Source organism: Hyla sarda, chromosome 8 (assembly GCF_029499605.1).
Source record: "Hyla sarda isolate aHylSar1 chromosome 8, aHylSar1.hap1, whole genome shotgun sequence".
Classification (NCBI taxonomy): Eukaryota; Metazoa; Chordata; class Amphibia; order Anura; family Hylidae; genus Hyla; species Hyla sarda.
In genome coordinates, this window is record NC_079196.1 from 92,964,019 (window position 1) to 92,988,321 (window position 24,303).

Consider the following 24,303-nt stretch of genomic DNA (forward strand, 5'->3'; position numbering starts at 1 on the left):
ATCTGCATAAGGTACTATTTTCAATAAGTGACATCTGTATCCATCATTTTCTCTATAAACTTCAACAGTTACCATAGCTAAATAAACATTCATGTTGATGGAAATGAGTTTAGGAAATTACCCTACTGAAGGTATATTAGTAACTACACTACCATTACTAAGGCACATATGGGCAAGCAATATATAACTGATTTCTTCTCTTCTTTCTTTATGCAATAAATATCAGGGTAGCTAATATGTTGGACAAGCATGCTTTATGCCCATAAGATTATTTTTTTGGGATGAACATAAAGTTCAATGGATATTGAACCAACATGCAGTGTGAGAAGTAAGGGATTTAAAGGGGTACTCCGGTGCTTAGATATCTTATCCCCTATCCAAAGGATAGGGGATAAGATGCCTGATCGCGGGAGTCCCGCCGCTGGGGACCCCCGTGATCTTGCACACGGCACCCCGTTTGTAATCAGCCCCCGGAGCGCGTTCGCTCCGGGTCTGATTACGGCGACCACAGGGCTGGCGGCGTGTGACATCACGCCTCCGCCCCCGTGTCACGTCACGCTCTGCCCCTCAATGCAAGCCTATGGGAGGGAGCGTGATAGTTGTCACGCCCCCTCCCGTAGGCTTGCATTGAGGGGTGGAGCGTGACATCACACCGGGCAGAGGCGTGACGTCACACGCCGTCGGCCCTGTGGTCGCCGGTAATCAGACCCGGAGCGAACACGCTCCGGAGACTGATTACAAACGGGGTGCCGCGTGCAAGATCACGGGGTCCCGAGCGGTGGGACTCCCGCAATCAGCATGTTATCCCCTATCCTTTGGATAGGGGATTAGATGTCTATGCACCGGAGTACCTCTTTAAGGAGTGAAGTGGTGTTAAAGCATTCTTGTCATTAGAAACAACTTTTTCTTGCTTCATTTCTAACAACTAAATATTTTGGACCTGCTTGCTGAGAGGGGGTGAGGGTATCTCCCTCCCAGTGCAGTGTATAATACAACTTTCACCAGTGTGAGCTGAACCACTTTAAGATCCAGACAGCTTGCAGCCTTTTCAGAAGAGGAGCATTTCCATGCACACTGACAAGAAATACAAGGTGCTAAATTATTTTGTACATGCAAAATGATTTATCTTTGGTCATTTAATGAACTTATGTCTTGTGTATTTGCATTATATAGGTTCCACATGGGTGCATTAGCGTTATATAAAGCATGCACTTTAGGCATAAAGCTTTGCAAATATAAAAATGTTTGTGCAAACCTCATGACATGGAAGAGGCGCTCCTGAAGAAATACAGCCAGCTTCCAGGTGAAGTGCAAAAAGAGTGAGAAAAGTAATGAAAACATAGAAAAACATGCATTTGTGTATTATATTAAAATATTATTATGCATTCAGGTCTTGGGAAACATAACTACACTGACTCAAGAGGCTTGAAGGCCTAAGATTTTGCTTAAATGGGGTACTCAGCCCCTAGACATCTTATCCCCTATCCAAAAGACAGGGGATAAGATGTCAGATCGCCGCGGTCCCGCTGCTAGGGAGCCCAGGATCGCCGCTGCGGCACCACGCTATCATTACTGCGCAGAGCGAGTTCGCTCTGCACATAATGATGGGCAATACAGGGGCTGGAGCATCGTTACGTCACGGCTCCACCCCACGTGACATCACGTCCCACCCCCCTCAATACAAGTCTATGGGAGGGGGCGTGGCGGTCGTCAAGCCCCCTGCCATAGACTTGCATTAAGGGGACGGGCCGTGATGTCACGAGGGGCGGAGCAATGACATCACGCTGCTCCGTCCCCTGTATCGCCCATCATCCCATGGGTCCCCAGCAGCGGGACCGCGACGATCTGACATCTTATCCTTTGGATAGGGGATAAGATGTCTAGGGGCGGAGTACCCCTTTAAGTCCTTCCTGCATTTCAGTGTGAAGATTGACAGTTCTTACTACATTTAGGCATCCATGTACATGTCTAACAGGCACAGCCATTGTGCAATCACTAACACAGTGGCAGCTGTGTCTACGTTTTACTCTTAAAAGGATCTAGGGTTTTTGCCTTTACACATGCTTAGACTGCTGATCAAAAGTTGCTTCATCACTATTTACCCTTTTGACTTTAATGAATTAGCTATATGGGATGGCTCTCTTGACATAAGTAGGGGGGGGGTAAAAACTGTTGTTGAGTTCATCGCAGCCAAAAGCCAAGGTGTTTATGACAACAAGAGAGGTGTGCCGCTTTTCTTCTTAAACTGTGCTCTTAGTGAATCCATCTACTGAAGCAGATCACCTTCTGCTGTGGGAGCTCATGTTGTCCCATTCGGCTGCTGTTCAAATACACCAACAGCATTTTGTGATACAGGAAAATTAAAAATAGTTTTAATTATTGATATATTCACAAAAAAATATGCTTTAATCAGTTCACACATTGAATGCTCTTGGGCTGGGTTCACATATGTCCGGCATGTATCGGAGGGAAACTGATAATACAGGGTTGGCCATTTATATGGATAAACCTTAATAAAATGGGAATGGTTGGTGATATTAACTTCCTGTTTGTGGCACATTAGTATATCTGAGGGGGGAAACTTTTCAAGATGGGTGGTGACCATGGCGGCCATTTTGAAGTTGGCCGTTTTGAATCCAACTTTTGTTTTTTCGATAGGAAGAGGGTCATGTGACACCTCAAACTTATTGGTAATTTCACAAGAAAAACAATGATGTGTTTAGTTTTAACGTAACTTTATTCTTTCATGAGTTATTTACAAGTTTCTGACCACTTATAAAACGTGTTCAATGTGCTGACCATTGTGTTGGATTGTCAATGCAACCCTCTTCTCCCACTCTTCACACACTTATAGCAACAAAATGCTAGCATAGGCTTCCAGTATCCGTAGTTTCATGTGCTGCAGAATGGGCAAATGTCACATGACCCTCTTCCTATTGAAAAAAAAAGTTGGATTCAAAATGGACGACTGCAAAATGGCCGCCATGGTCACCCCCCCATCTTGAGAAGTTTCCCCCTCACATATACTAATGTGCCACAAACAGGAAGTTAATATCACCAACCATTCCCATTTTATTAAGGTGTATCCACATAAATGGCCCACCCTGTAGAACTGATCCCATTCATTTAAATGGGACAGTTCCTAATCATGCAGCATCAATCATGTGGAACTGAACAGAGGAAGGCAGCTTGCTGCGTTCCCCTGTCTGTCGTCCAGAAACAATGGACACCGGATGCCGTACAGCTGATGACAACTAATGCACGTTGTCATCAGTTGAGGAATCAGTTGTGTCAAGATCTAGGCTGAGTTCACCTATGCCGGATTCCGGACATATGTGAACCCAGCCTTAGCGATCTCCTCAACTTTACTATTCCCTTAGTACCATGTTAAAACCCTTTCACTAGCCAGCCAGCACCCTACTCTTTACTGAAGAGGGGGCAAGAACACCAAAATAGCTGTATGCAGATGGGTAACTCCTAATCGTGTTTTAATGGCTCTCTAAGAGTCAAAAATTGTTTTGGAGGGAAGCTACTTCCAGTAGTTTGCACTTTAGAACATGTCCTTTCCTTCAAGAAATAAACTACTTTGCATATTGTTTGTCCCATGGAGCATTGCAAGGCTTGTAAGACTTCACTAAACGTGTGTAGCAAAAGGAAAGAGTACTATCCGCACTCACCGCCAGAAACGGTAATAGCTACTCCTAAATGGACATCATAGCCGGACTAGGACTGCAGAGATGTTCAGTGCGCTCTGAGCGCACTGAACGTCTCTGCAGTCCTGGTCCGGCTATGATGTCCATTTAGGAGCAGCTATTACCGTTTCTGGCGGTGAGTGCGGATAATACTCTTTACTTTTGCTACACACGTTTAGTTAAGTTGTTCTATATATTTGCTCCAGCACCTCCAACCGGCTTATTTGTTGACCTCGCTTGTTGCTACATTATCTCGCTGGCATTATTTACTCCTGAGAAGCTGTATACATTTGGTGCCTTCCTCACTCCTTCATCCACACCCCTTGTAAGACTTCATATGCCAGTTTGGGGGTCTTCTCTACTTTTTTCCTGCAACAGCGTCACAATGTCCAATGGGTTGTGTCTGCCATTACAGCTCATGGCAAAAAGGGAGAGACCGGTGGATGGAGGGTTATTATAATAACTTAATATTTACAGTTGATCGCTAGGTGCTCCTATTTCCCATCCACTAATAAAACATAACTTTTATTGAGCCTAGATGCTCGATATGCAGAAAAAATTGGAAACACAAAAGGGAAGCGCAACAATGTGCCGTAAAAGTTTTCAGATATAACAAAGACAAAGATGTGAAAAAAACTTGCTCACCTTCTGGTGTTGTGCAGTGGGCACAACACCATATCGCGCTTGTATCCCGTTGCAAAGGGAATAGTGAAATCAGGGGGTGCAGCTCACACCGTGGCGTCCTGGGATTCCTGGACGTCTGGAGAATGCAAGAGGTGAAGATCCCCGGGGCTCCGGTTCACGTGTAAAAAAGGTGTGTTCGAGCGCTCACTCCTGTAGAATAGCTTGGCTGGGATCGTGGCAGTAAGAAGTAGCCGGACACGGTTAAAGATATAATAACCGGATTTTATTTGTATAGATCACAGATAACGCGTTTCGAGGGGTGGGACCCCCTCTTCATCAGATCAATGATCATTGATCTGATGAAGAGGGGGTCCCACCCCTCGAAACGCGTTATCTGTGATCTATACAAATAAAATCCGGTTATTATATCTTTAACCGTGTCCGGCTACTTCTTACTGCCACGATCCCAGCCAAGCTATTCTACAGGAGTGAGCGCTCGAACACACCTTTTTTACACGTGAACCGGAGCCCCGGGGATCTTCACCTCTTGCATTCTTTTATTGAGCCTAAACATTTAAAAACTTCACCACACCAGTAGCTAGATATATGATAAATTGTTTGCATACAACTGCCTGCTAGTAGAGATATACACAGTTGTTATGGCTGCAGCCCATAACTACCACATTAGTGCAAATGGTTGGTGTTAGAGATGAGCAATCTTTAGAAAAATTTGATTCGGCCGATTCGCCGGATTTTCAGAAAAACTTGTTTTGGGTCGAATTTATTCACAGTGAATCTGTATTAAAAACGGCTAATTCTGGACTACAGAGAACCTCAATAGGGGTGTAGAACACTTGGCTTTGTTCTAACACGCATAAGGAGTGTGCTGTGTTAGTGAAATAATACTGTTATTCAGTATGACATGCAGATTAAAGGCATTGCTATTAGAATCACTGCTGCAGAGCATCGATGTGCCAGCAGGGAGAACATAAGGTGTCAAAATTGAACAGGATAAAGAGATTTTTTCATGTCATTTTTATTTAATTTAATTTGAATTAATTAAAAAATTTTGAGTACCCATTTTGGTAAGCATCGAGCTTGCGGTCCTCCATCAGGCGAGATACTACCTGTTCCAGCTCCTGCCTCTCAGCGCCCCCCTGACTATGAATATGCAAATGTTTCATTTAATCAGTTATGGTTGATTGTTATCGCTCCAAGCTGTTTCATTGGATTCTTGTGATAATTCAACAGGTAATATGACGTCGACGACTATAGGGCCTCAGTCTTGAAAAGATTAAATCGTTTTTTTTATTTATTTAAGATTTATATTAGATTCCAAAGTTTAATGTCCTCGTGTTTACTTTTAACTAATACTTTATGACTACAAAACCCAATCTAACAAGTAGCCACATGGCGGTACAATGACAGAGCCTAAAGGTGGCAGCAGCATCAGGAGACCATAATCTGGCAGAATGACACAGCCTGGAATTGGAATTTAAGGTAATGTCCCAGGCCCAGCAGCATCACTAAACCATATAGTTGATGAATGACTCAATCTGGAGCAAGCGGCAGCATGAGTAGACACTAAGGCTTCACAATCCCTAAGATTAACCCCTTAAGGACCAAGGACGTACCGGTACGTCCTTGGTCCTGCTCTTCCGATATAACGCGGGGTTACACAGTAACCCCGCGTCATATCATGGCGGGCCCGGCGTCATAGTGAAGCCGGGACCCGCCTCTAATAGCGCGCAGCGCCGATCGCGGCGCCGCGCGCTATTAACCCTTTAGCCGCGCGCTCAAAGCTGAGCCGCGCGGCTAAAAGTGAAAGTGAAAGTTCCCGGCTAGCTCAGTCGAGCTGTTCGGGATAGCCGCGGCTAATCGCGGCATCCCGAACAGCTGACAGGACAGCGGGAGGGCCCCTTCCTGCCTCCTCGCTGTCCGATCGCCGAATGACTGCTCAGTGCCTGAGATCCAGGCATGAGCAGTCATCCGGCAGAATCGTTGATCACTGGTTTCTTATGAGAAACCAGTGATCAACATAGAAGATCAGTGTGTGCAGTGTTATAGGTCCCTATGGGACCTATAACACTGCAAAAAAAAAGTGAAAAAAAAAAGTGAATAAAGATCATTTAACTCCTCCCCTATTAAAAGTTTGAATCACCCCCCTTTTCCAATAAAAAAAAAAACACAGTGTAAATAAAAATAAAAATAAACATATGTGGTATCACCGCGTGCGGAAATGTCCGAATTATAAAAATATATCATTAATTAAACCGCTCGGTCAATGGCGTGCGCGCAAAAAAATTCCAAAGTCCAAAATAGTGCATTTTTGGTCACTTTTTATATCATTTAAAAATGAATAAAAAGTGATCAATAAGTCCTATCAATGCAAAAATGGTACCGTTAAAAACTTCAGATCACGGCGCAAAAAATGAGCCCTCATACCGCCCCATACACGGAAAAATAAAAAAGTTATAGGGGTCAGAAGATGACAATTTTAAACGTATTAATTTTCCTGCATGTAGTTATGATTTTTTCCAGAAGTCCGACAAAATCAAACCTATATAAGTAGGGTATCATTTTAATCGTATGGACCTACAGAATACATATCAGGTGTCATTTTTACCGAAAAATGTACTACGTAGAAACGGAAGCCCCCAAAAGTTACAAAACAGCGGTTTTTTTTCAATTTTGTCGCACAATGATTTTTTTTCCCGCTTCACCATAGATTTTTGGGCAAAATGACTGACGTCATTACAAAGTAGAATTGGTGGCGCAAAAAATAAGCCATCATATGGATTTTTAGGTGTAAATTTGAAAGAGTTATGATTTTTTAAAGGCAAGGAGCAAAAAACGAAAATGCAAAAACGGAAAAACCTCCGGTCCTTAAGGGGTTAAAATATGTATTTTAAAATTCAAATTGAAGAATTATGTTGGCTAGTGCTATCATAAAATATTTGTAGCTAATGTTCCAGGCCCAGCAGCATCAGCAAGCCATATATTGGCTGAATGACACATCCTGAGGTGGCAAAAGCATGAGGAAACCATATAGTGTCTGAATGGCACAGCCTGGAGTTGGCTGTAGCATGAGGAGACCATGTAGTGTCTGAATGGCACAGCCTGAAGGTGGCTTTAGCATGAGGAGACCATATAGTGTCTGAATGGCACAGTCTGGAGTTGGCAGAAGCATGAGGAGACCATTTAAATTTAAGATTTTGACATTAAAAATGTTGAAATTGTATTTAGGATTTTGAAATTGAAATTTTAGCTAACACTCCCAAGTGTTAGTGTCCCGGGCCCTGGTGTGTGGGTACAAAGGACCAAATCTAACAAGGAGTCACATGTCATATGGTGGTACAATGACAGAGCCTTGAGGTGGCATCAGTATGAGGAGACCATATAGTGGCTGAATGACTGTCTGGAGTTTGTGGCAGCATGAGGAGACCATATAGTGTCTTAATGGCACAGCCTGGAGTAGGCAGAAGCACGAGGAGACCATTGAAATTTAAGATTTTGACATTTAAAATTTTGTCATTGAAATTTCGGATTTTGAAATTGAAATTTTAGCTAACGCTCCAGAGTGTTAGTGTCCCGGGCCCCGGCGTGTGTGTACAAACGACAAAATCTAACAAGGAGTCACATATCACATGGCGGTACAATGACAGAGCCTGGAGGTGGCATCAGTATTGTCAGGATCCGGGCTGGTAGCGGAGGCTGGTGGTGGATCCGCTGTGCCAGAGAGGTGATGACGTGGGCTGTACCAGGGGAACGGAGTCTAAGGAGTTACTGGTTTTCACCAGAGCCCACTGCAAAGCGGGATGGACTTGCTGCAGCAAGTAACCCCCAGGTCGTTCCACCCAATAGCGACTCAACCTCTCTGGCTGCTGAGATATGGCAAGGTACAAGAGGATCAGGCAAAGGCGTAGTCAGATGTAGCAAATGGTGAGGGCAGGCGGCTCAGGTTCACAGGCGGAAGTCAATAGCAACGGGAGCGGCAACAGGCAGGGTAACACAGGAACAAGGAATGCTTTCTCTCAGGCACAAAGGCAACAAAGATCCGGCAGGAGGCTGTGGGAGGAGACGGTACTTATAGGCAGTGCACAGGTGAGGCCTAATTAAGTCCAAACAGAACTCCCTCTCACAAAGCTTAACCCTTAATGAACCACTTTGGACCGGGCACCAATCACCTGTGCACTGGTCCTTTAGATCTAAGAGTCCTGGTGCACGCGCGCCCTAGAGAGCGGGGATGCACACGCTGTGACGCCGGAGCGCTGCCTAGGGACACACGCTTTGAGCGCTCTGAGCCCAGCAGGGGGCCCGGAGCACTCAGCGTAACAAGTATGAGGAGACCATATAGTGGCTGAATGACTGGCACAGCCTGGAGTTGGCAGAAGCATGAGGTGACCATTCAAAGGACCAAATCTAAGAAGGAGTCACATGGCAGTACAATGACAGAGCCTGTAGGTGGCATCAGTATGAGGCGACCATATATTGGCTGAATGACAGCCTGTAGTTTGTGGCAGCATGATGAGACCATATAGTGTCTGAATGGCACAGCCTGGAGGTGGCTGAAGCATGAGGAGAGACCATATAGTGGCTGAATGGCCCAGCCTGAAGTTTGTGGCAGCATGAGAAGACAATAGGGCTTCACAATCCCTAAGAATAAAAGATGAATTTTAAAATTGAAATTGAAGATTTATGGTAGCTAGTGCTACAATAAAATATTTTTAGGTAATGTCCTAGGCCCAGCTGCATCAGTAAACCATATAGTGGCTGAATGGCACATCCTGGCGTTGGCTGAAACATGGGATACCATTTAGTGGCTAAATGGCACAGTTTGAAGTTAGTGGCAGCATGAGGAGACCATATAGTGTCTTAATTGTACAGCCTAGAGGTGGCTGGAGCATGAGGATACCATATAGCGGCTAAATGGCACAGCCCAGAGTATGTGGCAGCATGAGGAGACCATATAGTGTCTTAATGGTACCGCCTGGAGGTGGCTGGAGCATGAGGAGACCATATAGTGGCTGATTGAGACAGCCTGTAGGTGGCAGCACCATCAGGAGTCCTGAAAGTGACCCTAATGCAAAGGAATTTCTTAAACTGGGGACCAGCACCTTAATAATGTTTTTAGTATCTATGGCAGCACAATGAGATAGCCTGGAGGTGGTAGCATCAGCATGAGGAAACCATAGAGCAGCACAATGAGAGAGCCTGGAGGTGGTAGCCTTAGCATGAGGAGACCATCGAGCAGCAGAATGAGAGAGCCCGGAGGTGGTAGCATCAGCATGAAGAGACCATATGGCGGCACAATGACAGTGTCACGTATGGGCAGGGAAGGAATGCTCGCTAAGCTCACCCGCGCCCCTTTCCCTGCCTACTTGTCCGCCTATCCTAAATGATAGGCCGGCAACTGGTCGACAATCCCTTCCTAAATAAGTGAGGGGAGTCAAATGTCAACACAATAAAATACAATCCTGTCTGTTGTCAGGAGCAACAGGGAAACAAGCAACTAACAAAGACAAACTAAACATACACACATAAAGTCGAAGTCAGTCAAACCGAGTCAAACCAGGAGTGGGAAGAGGTGCCGAATCGCTATAACCAAAGAGAAGTCAGATAAGAAGCCAAAAGTCAAGTTGCCGGGTAAACAAGAAAATAAGGCATTGCTAGGTTCTCGGGTAATGACCGCTTTCACAGGCATCTTCCCAGAGACTGATGCCTGGTAATATAGGGAGATGCACATGTGGTCAATCAGTAGCTAGCCACTCAGACAGCAGGGCGTAACCTGGCAACCTAGCAAACAACACCTTGTCAGCACCTGTTAACCCTGCTGGTGCTGACAGTCCCCCCCCCCCCTTTAAGAGGGGCCACCGGACCCTTAAAACTGGGTCTAGGTTTGTCTGGGTGAGAATCGTGGAATTTCTTAATTAAAGTGGCCGCATGGACAGAAGAGGCCGGAACCCACGATCTCTCCTCTGGACCATAACCTTTCCAATGAACTAAGTACTGGACAGAATTCTGTACCCTTCTGCTATCCAATATTCTAGCGACCTCATACTCAAGCTCTCCGTCAACCTCAACCGGAGGAGGCAGACTCGGCACTGGAGACTGAGTAAGAACATAACGTTTTAACAAGGAGTAATGGAACACATTATGAATCTTAAAAGAAGATGGTAATTTTAATCTGTGACTCACAGGATTATTAACTTCAATTACCTCATAAGGTCCAATGAACCTAGATGCCAGTTTCTTAGACAGAACCTTGAGACGAAGATTTTTCGTAGATAACCACACTTAATCACCAACTTTAAATTTTATGCCGCAAGTACGCCTCTTGTTGGACGATTTCTTTTGAAGTACTTGGGCGTTTTCCAGGTTCTTCTGAACCTGAGCCCAAACTGTGCACAGTTTACTCATAGTGGTGTTGACCTCAGGGTTATCACTATTAGTAGTGTTGAGCGGCATAGGCCATATTCGAATTCGCGAATATTCGCGAATATATGGACGAATATTCGTCATATATTCGCGAATATTCGCATATTCGTTATATTCCCGTTTTATTTTCGCATATGCGAACATTCGCGTATGCGAAAACTATCATATGTGCATATTAGCATATTCAAAATTAACATACGCGAAAATTCGCATATGTGAAAATTCGCATGTGCTAATTTTCGCATATGCTAATTTTCGCATATGCGAATTTTCGCGCGCCAGTCTCACACAGTAGTATTAGAGCCTTCTTTCCACCACACAAGCTGGAAGCAGAGAGGGATGATCACTGTGATGTGTACTGTGAAAAAAAAAAAAAAAAAAACGAATATTCGTAATTACGAATATATAGCGCTATATTCGCGAAATTCGCGAATTCGCGAATATGCGATATTCGCGAATAATATTCGAATTGCGAATATTCGTGAGCAACACTAACTATTAGTATAGGTACAGGAAGAAAACCGTGGATTAAATCCATAAACACAAAAGAATGGTGACATACCGGTAGAAGAATGTTCTTGATTATTCAAGGCAAACTCAGCTAGAGACAGAAAGGACACCCATTCATTCTGCCTGTCTGCCACATAACATCTCAAGTATTGTTCCACACTTTGATTCAACCTTTCAGTTTGACCGTTAGATTGCGGATGAAAAGCGGAGGAAAAAGATAACTGAACACCTAATTGTTTACAAAAAGCTTGCCAAAATCTAGAAACAAATTGTACTCCTCGATCTGATACAATATTTTTTGGTAATCCATGGTACCTAACAACATGCCTTATGAATAAGTCAGCAAGAATCTTAGCTGAAGGAAGATTTTTCAAAGGAATAAGATGACACCGTTTGCTAAACCTATCCACCACCACCCATAAAACAGTTTTTCCCTCAGATGGTGGCAGATCTGTCATTGTCATAAAATCCATAGAAATATGAGTCCAGGGTCTCTTAGGAATAGATAATGGACACAGCTCCCCTGCAGGACGAACCCGAGGAGTCTTAGCCCGGGCACACACATCACAAGAAGCAACAAAAGCTTTCACATCCCTGTTCAGGGTTGACCACCAAAATTTCCTTTGAAGCAATCTCCTTGTACCATGGATGCCAGGATGACCTGCTAACGGAGAACAATGAGATTCCTCGATTATACGGAGGCGAAACTGACTAGGTACAAAGATTTTGCCTCTAGGAGTCTCTGGAGGAACCAAACCTTGATTACTAAAAATTTCAGATGTTAAGTCGGCAGATACTGCAGAGATAACCGCACCTTCTGGAAGAATAGTCTCAGGATTAGAGTATATAGGCTGAGAAGCGCTGAAACTTCGAGACAAGGCATCGGCCTTGACGTTCTTAGTACCCGGTCGAAAAGTAATAACAAAGTCGAACCGAGTAAAGAACAAGGCCCACCAGGCTTAACGAGTATTGAGACGTTTGGCAGATTCCAGAAAAGTTACATTTTTATGGTCAGTAATCACCGTGACCCGATGAACTGCCCCCTCAAGGAAAAGTCTCCACTCCTCGAAAGCCCATTTGATAGCCAAAAGTTCTCGGTTTCCGACATCATAATTCTGTTCTGATGTGGAAAATTTTCGAGAAAAGAAAGCGCAAGGACGCAAATTTGTCAAAGAGGCAGTTCCCTGAGACAAAACTGCTCTGGCGCCTACTTCAGAAGCATCTACCTCAACTATAAAGGGTTTAGTCTGATTTGGTTGAACTAAAATTGGAGCAGAAATAAAACATCCCTTAAGATGTTCAAAAGCAGCTTCTGCTTCCTGAGACTAGTTAACCAGATCTGCCCCTTTACGAGTCAAATCAGTTAAGGGCTTTGCGACAATAGAAACATTCTTTATAAATTTCCTATGATAATTTGCAAAACCCAGAAACCTCTGTAGTGCTTTTAATGAGGTAGGTCGCACCCAGTCAGATACAGACTTAACCTTCTCAGGATCCATTTTAAAATGTCCTGGAGTTAAGATGTACCCCAAAAATTGAACCTCCTTAACACCAAAAACACATTTCTCTTGTTTAACAAACAACTTGTTTTGGCGTAATACCTGCAGAACAGAACGCACATGATTAACATGAGCCGACCAATCTCGAGAAAAAATTTGAATATCATCAAGATACACTACGAGAAATTTACCCATAAATTCACGGAAGATATCTTCGACCAAATTTTGAAACACAGCCGGTGCATTACAGAGACCAAAGGGCATTACCAGATACTCAAAATGACCATCAGGGGTATTGAAAGCAGTTTTCCATTCATCACCCTCTTTTATTCTGATCAAATTATAAGCCCCTCGAAGGTCCAGTTTAGTAAACCAACACGCCCCCTGCAATTGATTGAACAAGTCTGGAATCAGAGGTAATGGGTATTGATTTTTGACTGTGATCTTGTTCAGACCTCGACAATCAATACAAGGTCTGAGTCCTCCATCTTTTTTGGCTACAAAGAAGAACCCTGCTCCCATAGGAGAAACAGATAGACGAATATGACCTTTTTGCAAACTTGACTGAATATAATCCTTCATAGCTTCCCTTTCGGGACCAGACAAATTATAAATACACCCCTTAGGATATTTGGCTAGTGTTGCTCGCAAATATTCGCAATGCAAATTTTATTCGCGAATATCGCATATTCGCGAATTCACGAATATTCGCGAATATAGCGCTATATATTCGAAATTACGAATATTCGTTTTTAAAAAATTTTTTATGTTTTTTTTTCACAGTACACATCACAGTCATCATTTTTCTCTGCTTCCAGCTTGTGTGGTGTAAAGAAGGCTCTAATACTACTGTGTGAGACTGGCATACGAATTTTCGCGTATGTAAATTTTCGTATATGCTAATTTATGCATATGCAAATTTTTGCATATGCTAAATTTTGCTAATGCTGATTTTCGCATATTACAGATATGAAAATTTAGCGAATATATGACGAATATTCGTCCATATATTCGCGAAATATCGCAAATTCGAATATGGCCTATTCTGCTCAACACTATATTTGGCATCAGGTAAAAGTTCAATAGCACAGTCATAATCTCGGTGTGGGGGCAAAGCAAAACGTAGCAAAAATCTGAAATAAATTCGCGTAGAATACTTTTACCCACACCGAGAGTAGTAAGAGAGACGGTAATGCATTTGTTAGAACACTCAGGTCCCCACTTGATAAGTTCCCCTGAGGTCCAATCAAAAACAGGGTTATGATTTCTTAACCAGGGTAAACCCAAAATCACATTTACAGACAAATTTTTAAGAACAAAAAAGGTGATTTTTTCAAAATTCATAGAATCGACCAATAATCCCACTTCGGGAGTAGAAAAACTGACACAACCTCCTGACAAGGGTGAATTATCCACTCCAGAAATGAGAATCGGGTTCTCCAACCGTTTCAAAGGTAAATTTAGATACTTAATAAATCTTAGATCCACAAAATTAGCAGCGGAGCCAGAATCAACAAAAGCTTTACCAAATATTTATCTTTTTTGAAAACATATTTGCACTGGTAACAACATTTTGAAAGATAATTTCGAAGGTACTTGTGCGCCTAAATGACCTCCCTGATTGTCATTTAGGCGCTGACGTCTCCCGGCGACTGGCGTTTGGCGCAATTCTGGACCTGAAGCCCCTTCTCTCCACCAGTCTTTCTTCCAAAAGGATTTTCTCTGCTGGGGGGAAAATTTCCCTATCTGCATGGGTTCCTCGGAAGAGACATGAGAGACAGGAGAAGAAGAAAACATGGAGGAAGGAGAGTGAGGAACAGAATTAAAAGTCCGCTCTCGATCTCTTTCTTTCATACGTCTGTCAAGTCGTATAGCTAATGTCATGGCTTGTTCTAATGAGTCAGGTGATGGATAACTTACTAAAACATCCTTAATAGCGTCAGATAATCCTAGTCTGAACTGACACCTAAGGGCTGGATCATTCCAACCTGAAGCCGTGCACCACTTCCGAAAATTCGCACAGTACTCCTCTGCTGTACTCTTTCCCTGCTTAAGATTGACTAGCTGCGATTCTGCAAAGGCTGCACGGTCTGGATCATCATAAAGAAGGCCCAAAGCAGAAAAGAAAGCATCCACTGAACTTAATTCAGGAGCTGAGGAAGGTAAGGAGAAAGCCCACTCTTGAGGGTCTCCTTGCAACAAAGACAATATAAGTCCTACTCTCTTGTCCTCTGTGCTAGTAGACTGTGGTATCATGCGAAAATATAGCTTACAACTCTCTCTGAAAACAACAAATTTTTTACCGTCACCTGAAAAACGGTCAAGAAGATTAATTTTAGGGTCACTTGAAACAGCTGGATGACAGACCACTGACTGACCATTAGCTGTCTCCTGAGCCTGAACCCTCTCAGCAAGAGATTGTACTGAAAGGGTTAATCCCTTCATTTGCTCTACTAAAGCAGTCATTGCTTTCATCATAGCAGATGCAGGTAGTAGTTTGGGCCTGTGAAAATGTCACGTATGGGCAGGGAAAGAGTGCTCGCTTAGCTCACCCGCGCCCCTGTCCCTGCCTACTTGTCCGCCTATCCTAAATGATAGGCCAGCAACTGGTCGACAATCCCTTCCTAAATAAGTGAGGGGAGTAAAATGTCAACACAATAAAATACAATCCTGTCTGTTGTCAGGAGCAACTGGGAAACAAGCAACTAACAAAGACAAACTAAACATACACACATAAAGTCGAAGTCAGTCAAACCGAGTCAAACCAGGAGTGGGTAGAGGTGTCGAATCGCTATAACCAAAGAGAAGTCAGATAAGAAGCCAAAAGTCAAGTTGCCGGGTAAACAGAAAATAAGGGATTGCTAGCTACTCGGGTAATGACCGATTTCACAGGCATCTTCCCAGAGACTGATGGCTGGTAATATAGGGAGATGCACATGTGGTCAATCAGTAGCTAGCCACTCAGACAGCAGGGTGTAACCCGGCAACCTAGCAAACAACACCTTGTCAGCACCTGTTAACCCTGCTGGTGCTGACAGACAGAGCCTGGAGGTGGTAGCATTAGCATGAGGAGACCATTGAGCAGCACAATGACAAAGCCTGGAGGAGGTAGCATTAGCATGAGGAGACCATTGAGCAGCACAATGACAGGAGAATGGAGGTGGCAGCAGCAGCATGAGGGCCATGCCAACTGAGGGTTAAGTCTGAGGAACCCACCGACTGTTGACTGTGGGTGTTGAATGTCACATGGAATGAAGTGGATGACCGAGTGAACCGATCAATCACGGCTGCTGGGTTGCTGTTCGCAACACGACTGCTAGCTGACACCGGGAGCTCAGATCTCTCGCTGCAACTCTGGCTGCCACACATCCCTACTCTGCTGCAACCTCTACCTTCGCCAGATGGCCTCTGCCACTCCTCTGTGCACGTCCTGGCACTATTCTGCCTGATATACTGATTGCGTATATGAGTGGAGTACAATACACTTCACTATGCTTAAAACAGTAGCAGACATGTACTATTGGCTGTCCTTTCACAGTATATACAGTGGGGATCAAAAGTTTGGGCACCCCAGGTAAACATTTGTATTAATGTGCATAAAGAAGCCAAGGAAAGATGGAAGAATCTCCAAAAGGCATCAAATTACAGATTAGACATTCTTACAATATGTCAACAAAAGTTAGATTTTATTTCCATTATTTACACTTTCAAAATAACAGAAAACAAAAAAAATGGTGTCTTCAAAAGTTTGGGCACCCTGCAGAATTTATAGCATGCACTGCCCCTTTTGCAAAGCCGAGACCTGCCAGTGTCATGGATTGTTCTCAATCATCATCTGGGAAGACCAAGTGATGTCAATGCCCAGACTCATCTAACCTTGCCCCAACAATCAGCACCATGGGTTTTTCTAAGCAGTTGTCTAGAAATCTGAAACTGAAAATAGTTGACGCTCACAAAGCTGGAGAAGGCTATAAGACGATAGCAAAACGTTTTCAGATGTCAATATCCTCTGTTCTGAATGTAATTAAGAAATGGCAGTCATCAGGAACAGTGGAAGTTAAAGCAAGATCTGGAAGACCCAGAAAAATATCAGACAGAACAGCTTGCAGGATTGTGAGAAAAACAATTAAAAACCCACGTTTGACTGCACAATCCCTCCAGAAAGATCTGGCAGACACTGGAGTTGTGGTACACTATTCCACTATGAAGAGATACTTGTACAAATATGGTCTTAATGGAGGAGTCATCAGAAGAAAACCTCTTCTACGTCCTCACCACAAAAATCAGCGTTTGGACTTTGCAAATGAACATATAGACAAGCCTGATGCATTTTGGAAACAGGTTCTGTGTACCGATGAGGTTAAAATTTAAAAGGTACGTTTGGAGAAGAAGGGGAACAAAATGTAATGAAATGAACCTCTATCCAACTGCTAAGCATGGGGGTGGATCAATCATGCTTTGGGGTTGTATTGCAGCATGTGGCACAGAGAACATGTCACGAGTAGAAGGAAAACTGGATTCAATAAAATATCAGCAAATTTTGGATGCTAACTTGATGCCATCTGTGAAAAAGCTGAAGTTAAAGAGAGGATGGCTTCTACAAATGGATAATGATCTTAAACAAACCTCGAAATCCACAGGGGATTACATCAAGAGGCGTAAACTGAAGGTTTTGCCATGGTCTTCACAATCTCCTGACCTCAACATAATTGAAAATCTATGGATAGACCTTAAAAGAGCAGTGGGTGACAGACAGCCCAGAAATCTCAAAGACCTGGAAGACTTTTGTAAGGAAGAATGGGCAAATATACATCAAACAAGAATTGAAAGACTCTTGGCTGCCTACAAAAAGCATTTACAAGCTGTGATACTTGCCAAAGGGGGCAGTACAAGGTATTAACTCTTCAGGGTGCCCAAACTTTTTCAGATGCCATTTTTTGTTTTCTGTTATTTTGAAAATGTAAATGATGGAAATAAAATCTAACTTTTGTTGACATATTATAAGAATGTCTAATCTGTAATTTGATGCCTTTTGGAGATTTTTCCATCTTTCCTTGGCTTCTTTATGCACATTAATACAAATTTTTACCTGGGGTGCCCAAACTTTTGATCCCCACTGTAGGCCCTTGACAGCTTAACAGGTACAAAATAGTACACTACTTAGATGTAGGTATGTGGTATGCTCTTATGAGCGAAGAAAATTGCTCTACAGCATGCTTAAAAAAGCACTGGGGTAAAACACCAGCTGATGATTACTTCTGCCAGGACTTTCACAGTATCTAGGCCCTTGACAGATTAACAGATACCAAATAGTACACTACTTAGATGTAGGTATGTGGTATGCTCTTATGAGGGAAGAAAATTGCTCTACAGCATGCTTAAAAAAGCACTGGGGTAAAAAAAAAAACAGCCGGTGATTACTTTTGTCTGGACTTTCACAGTATCTAGGCCCTTGACAAATTAACAGGTAAATAATAGTACACTACTTTAGATGTAGGTATGTGGTATGCACTTATGAGGGAAGAAAAATGCACTACAGAACAATTAATAAAGTATCTGAGTACAACACCAGCCAGTGAGTACTTTTGCCTGGACTTTCACAGTATCTAGGCCCTTGACAGATTAACAAATACAAAATTGTACACTACTTAGATGTACGTATGTGCTCTGCACTTATGAGCGCAGAAAAATGCGCTACAGTGTGCTTAAAAAATGTATTTTGCACAACACCATCAGTACACAACAGTGCTGCAGCACACAGTCGCTGTTGAGTAAAACACCAGCCGGTGATTACTTTTTGATGTCCCTTCACAGTATGTAGACCCTTGACAGGTTAACAGGTACAAAATAGTACACCACTTAGATGCAGGTATGTGGTATGTACTTATGAGGGCAGAAAAATGTGCCACTGTACGCTTCAAAAATTATTTGAGTAAAACGCCAGCCGGTGATTACTTTTGGTTGTCCTTTCACAGTATGTAGGCCCTTGACAGATTAACAGGTACAAAATAGTATACCACTTAGATGTAGGTATATGGTATGCACTTATGAGGGCAGAAAAATGCTCTACTGTATGCTTAAAAAATTATGTAAGTAATACACCAGCTAATGATTACTTTTGGCTGTCCTTTCACAGTATGTAGGCCCTTGACAGATAAACAGGTACAAAATAGAACACCACTTTGATGTAGGTATGTGATATGCACTTATGAGAGCAGAAAAATGTGCCACTGTATGCTTCAAAAATTATGTGAGTAATACACCAGCCAGTGATTACTTTTTGCTGTCCTTTCACAGTATGTAGGCCCTTAACAGATTAACAGGTACAAAATAGTACACCACTTAGATGTAGGTATGTGGTATGCATTTCTGAGGGCAAAAAAATGCACTACTGTACGCTTCAAAAACTATTTGAGTAAAACACCAGCCGGTGATTACTTTTGGCTACCCTTTCACCGTATGTAGGCCCTTTACAGTTTAACAGGTACAATCAGTATACCACTTAGATGTAGGTATGCGGTATGCACTGCTGAGGGCAGAAAAATGCTCTACAGTACGCTTAAAAATACGTATTTTTGCACAACACCACCAGTACACAGTCGCTGTGTACTAAGCCCAAAATTGAAGTCTCTCACAGACTATTAGGAATGGACTTCTGGGTATTATACCATCTACAGACTAAACAAGAGAATGCTTAAGCTCACTCCAGGTGCGCACGGACCGGGTGTGGACCTTGCCCGCAATAGATAAGAACAAAAGAAGGAAGTCCAGCGTCCAAAACTCGGAGGATAACGTTTATTTCACCAGATGGCACATACAGGAACACAGGTACAGGTACAGTGACGCGTTTCGGCCTTAAAACAAGGCCTTAGTCATACAAGGGGTATAGTACACAAAGACCTCTTTTTATATGTGGGTAGGCGGACATGACGTCGCAAAACACACCTGCAATCTCAGGTGCGTCCCACTCACATGCAAAAACCTTTAACAACTGCTACTGCAATATACATAATAGATATAAACACAAGTTGAAAACGTATCAAATATAAAAAAAAATTATAACAGTAAGGGTAAATATGGGAAACGATACCTTTATTACGTTAGTATATTTTTCTAAAGGAAAAAAAGGACATTACTTTTTTTGTTTTATTTTCATACAACAGTAAAAAAGGTATACCACATATCCCAAGTGCACGCACATAGAGATATTATATACATGCACATGCACTATGGGATTATGCTATTGCATGGAACCGGAGCAGATTGAACAATACAAAATAAGATTAAATGTGTTAATAGACAAACTGGAGGAAGAATTTTCTTCATAGGTTATAAAAATCTGACACATTATTTGTTTGATATATTTTTATGGAAACCAAAATTATTAATGATAAATATGTATAAAAATACTGAACAACAATCATACTAATGGACCATAAAAACAATATAGATGTTGGCGAGAGAGGGGGAGAACTTTGCCCCATCGATGCTCCTGTGGTCTGCAGGAAGTACATGCCATTGAACATTAAAAAAATAGTGTTTCAGCAAATATTCAACTACCAATAGCATGTATTCCCGGAGACCACAGGAGTATCGAGAATAGGTTTCTAAAAACCACGACAAAGCTGACAGGGCAAGGTGGTGAGGTATGACAGAGTACAGTGAGGTGACATTAGCAGTCACCCACATGTACCTGTCCTCCCACTGAATCTGATCCAACATTTCTAACACATGTGTTACTCCGAGCGCTCCGGGTCCCTGCTCCTCCCCGGAGCGCTCGCGGCGTTCTCCTCTCTGCAGTGCCCCGGTCAGACCCGCTGTTCGGGAGCACTGCACTGACACTGCCGGCGGGGATGCGATTCGCATAGCGGGACGCGCCCGCTCGCCAATCGCATCCCAAGCTACTTACCTGTCCCGGTCCCTGGCTGTCACATCCTGGCGCGTGCGGCTCCGCTCTCTAGGGCGCGCGCGCGCCAGCTCTCTGAGATTCAAAGGGCCAGTGCACCACTAATTGGTGCCTGGCCCAATCACTGTAATTAACTCCCACCTGTTCCACACCTTTATAACATCACTTCCCCTTCCCTGCATTGCCAGATCTTGTTGCCTTGTGCCAGTGAAAGCATTTAGTGTATCTCCCAAGCCTGTGTTCCAGACCTTCTGCTGTTGCCCCTGACTACGACCCTTGCTGCCTGCCCTGACCTTCTGCTACGTCCGACCTTGCTCTTGCCTTGTCCTTCTGTACCGCGTCTGTCTCAGCAGTCAGAGAGGTTGAGCCGTTACCGGTGGATACGACCTGGTTGCTACCGCCGCAGCAAGACCATCCCGCTTTGCGGCGGGCTCTGGTGAATACCAGTAGCAACTTAGAACCGGTCCACCGGTACGGTCCACGCCAATCCCTCTCTGACACAGAGGATCCACCTCCAGCCTGCCGAATCCTGACAGTAGATCCGGCCATGGATCCCGCTGAGGTACCGCTGCCAAGTCTCGCTGACCTATCCACGGTGGGCGCCCAGCAATCCCAACAAATCGCCCAACAAGGACAGCAGCTGTCGCAGTTGACCGCCATGCTACAGGAACTTCTGCTACAGCAGCAACCATCTCCTCCGCCAGCTCCAGCACCTCCTCCACAGCGAGTGCCCGCTCCTAGCCTCCGCTTGTCCCTGTCGGAAAAATTTGATGGGGCACTTTAGACTCTGCCGTGGTTTCCTGTCTCAATGTTCCCTACATTTGGACATGTTGTCGGACAATTTCCTACAGAACGGTCTAAGGTGGCTTTCGTAGTTAGTCTTCTGTCTGGAAAGGCCTTGTCTTGGGCCACACCACTCTGGGACCGCAATGATCCTGCCACAGCCACTGTCCAGTCCTTCTTCGCTGAAGTCCGTAGTGCCTTCGAGGAGCCAGCCCGGGCCTCCTCTGCCGAGGCTGCTTTGCTTAACCTAGTCCAAGGAACTTCTTCCGTAGGCAAATACGCCATCCAGTTTCGTACCCTCGCCTCAGAGCTAGCCTGGAACAATGAGGCCCTCTGCGCGACCTACAAGAAAGGGTTATCCAGCAACATCAAAGATGTACTGGCCGCACGAGAAATTCCTGCTACCCTGTCTGAACTTATCCTTTTGGCCAACCACATCGACAAGCGTTTTTCTGAAAGACACCAGGAGCTCCGCCAGGAAAAGGACCTTGATCTCTGGGCACCTCTCTCCCAGTATCCTTTGCAATCTACCCCTATGCCTCCCGCCGAGGAGGCTATGCAAGTAGATCGGTCTCGCCTGACCCATGAAGAGAGGTCTCGTCGCAGAGATAAAAACTTATGCCTGTACAGCGATAGTACCGAACATTTCCTAGTGGACTGCCCTATTCGTCCTCCGCGTCGGGGAAACGCACGCACCCTGTTCACATGGGAGTGGCGTCCCTTGGTGTGAATTCTGCTTCTCCACGTCTCACTGTGCCTGTGCGGATTTCTCCTTCTGCCAACTCCTCCTTCTCAGCTGTGGCCTTCTTGAACTCTGGTTCTGCTGGAAATTTTATTTTGGCCTCTTTTGTTAATAAGTTCAGCATCCAAGTAACCCGTCTTGTCAAGCCGCTCTACATTTCTTCTGTCAACGGAGAAAAATGGGACTGCACTGTGCGTTACTGCACTGAACCCCTGCCCATGAGCAAAATTGAATTTTTTGTTCTGCCCAACTGCACCTCTGAAGTCCTTCTCGGTCTGCCATGGCTCCAACGTCATTCTCCCACCCTTGACTGGACCACCGGGGAGATCAAAAATTGGGGTTCCTCTTGTCACAAACGATGTCTCACATCTGCTCCCACTTGTCTAACTCCTGAGGTTCCACCCTTACCGGCCCCTCCCAAGGCTTACCAGGATGTTTTCGGCAAAAAGCAAGCTGAGATTTTGCCTCCTCATAGCCCCCTTCCTGGTAACACTCTGCTCCGTGGCAAGCTTCACCCCCTGCCCCCCCTCCCCATTCCCACTTCTTCTGGATTGCCTGCCGCTGATGAAGCTACCCAGGACTTCTCCTTCCTCCGGAAGGAAACTCAAGAGTCGCTCCCAATGTTCTCGTCTCGTTTGAAGGGACAAGCAGACAAAAAGAGGGGGAGACCTAAGGGGGGGGGGGGGTACTGTTACGCCGAGTGCTCCGGGTCCCTGCTCCTCCCCAGAGCGCTCGCGGTGTTCTCCTCTCTGCAGCGCCCTGGTCAGACCCGCTGACCGGGAGCGCTGCACTGACACTGCCGGCGGGGATGCGATTCGCATAGCGGGACGCGCCCGCTCGCGAATCGCATCCCAAGCTACTTACCTGTCCTGGTCCCCGGCTGTCACATCCTGGTGCGCGGCTCCGCTCTCTAGGGCGTGCGCGTGCCAGCTCGCTAAGATTTAAAGGGCCAGTGCACCACCGATTGGTGCTTGGCCCAATCACTGTAATTAACTCCCACCTGTTCCACGCCTTTATAACATCACTTCTCCTTCCCTGCATTGCCGGATCTTGTTTCCTTGTGCCAGTGAAAGCGTTTAGTGTATCTCCCAAGCCTGTGTTCCAGACCTTCTGCTGTTGCCCCTGACTACGACCCTTGCTGCCTGCCCTGACCTTCTGCTACGTCCGACCTTGCTCTTGCCTTGTCCTTCTGTACCGCGCCTGTCTCAGCAGTCAGAGAGGTTGAGCCGTTACCGGTGGATACGACCTGGTTGCTACCGCCGCAGCAAGACCATTCCACTTTGCGGCGGGCTCTGGTGAATACCAGTAGCAACTTAGAACCGGTCCACCGGTACGGTCCACGCCAATCCCTCTCTGACACAGAGGATCCACCTCCAGCCTGCCGAATCCTGACAACATGTTTAGTATCCCTAATATGGCCTGGGATAGTGGGGATTAGCGGCTGCAGGAGCGAATCAATGCACTCACACAAGCGCTCATTTAAAGATGATATCCCCGCAACTAAAGGCCAAAGGGGGGAGGGAAGACCCCCTTGTGCACTTTTGGGAGCGAATGGAATATTGGTGTAACAGGACTATCAATAATTAAATACTTGGCAATACTTTCTGTAATGTGTTCATTCGCTACCCCCAAGTGCACAAGGGAGTCTAGGGTCTTCCTAAATGAGGGGGTCGGGTCACCTCGAAGGGGTCTGTATGTATCCAAATCATTTAACATCTCCAAATTAAATTTACTATACAGACCCCTATCCAATATGACTACAGCCCCTCCCTTATCTGCCTGTCTTCTGACTATGCTGTCCATGTCTTCCAATTCCTTTAAAGCACTCCTTTCTTTAAATGATAAATTAAATTTAATATGATTATTTTGCATGGACAGCACAGTCAAATCAGACTCCACGGCATCTTGGAAAATGTCCAGTGCCGGAGTACGAGACCTAATGGGATAAAAATCCCTATTAGTGGTAGAAAACTCAGGAATGTCAGTGACAAAGTCGATGTCACATTGGTTCTGTAAATTGGACGCCAGAGCAAGCTCAAAAAAATTGAAGCCAGCTGTGGAATTCAATGAAGATGTGTGTGGAAAACCAGAAACATGAAATGAATGCAA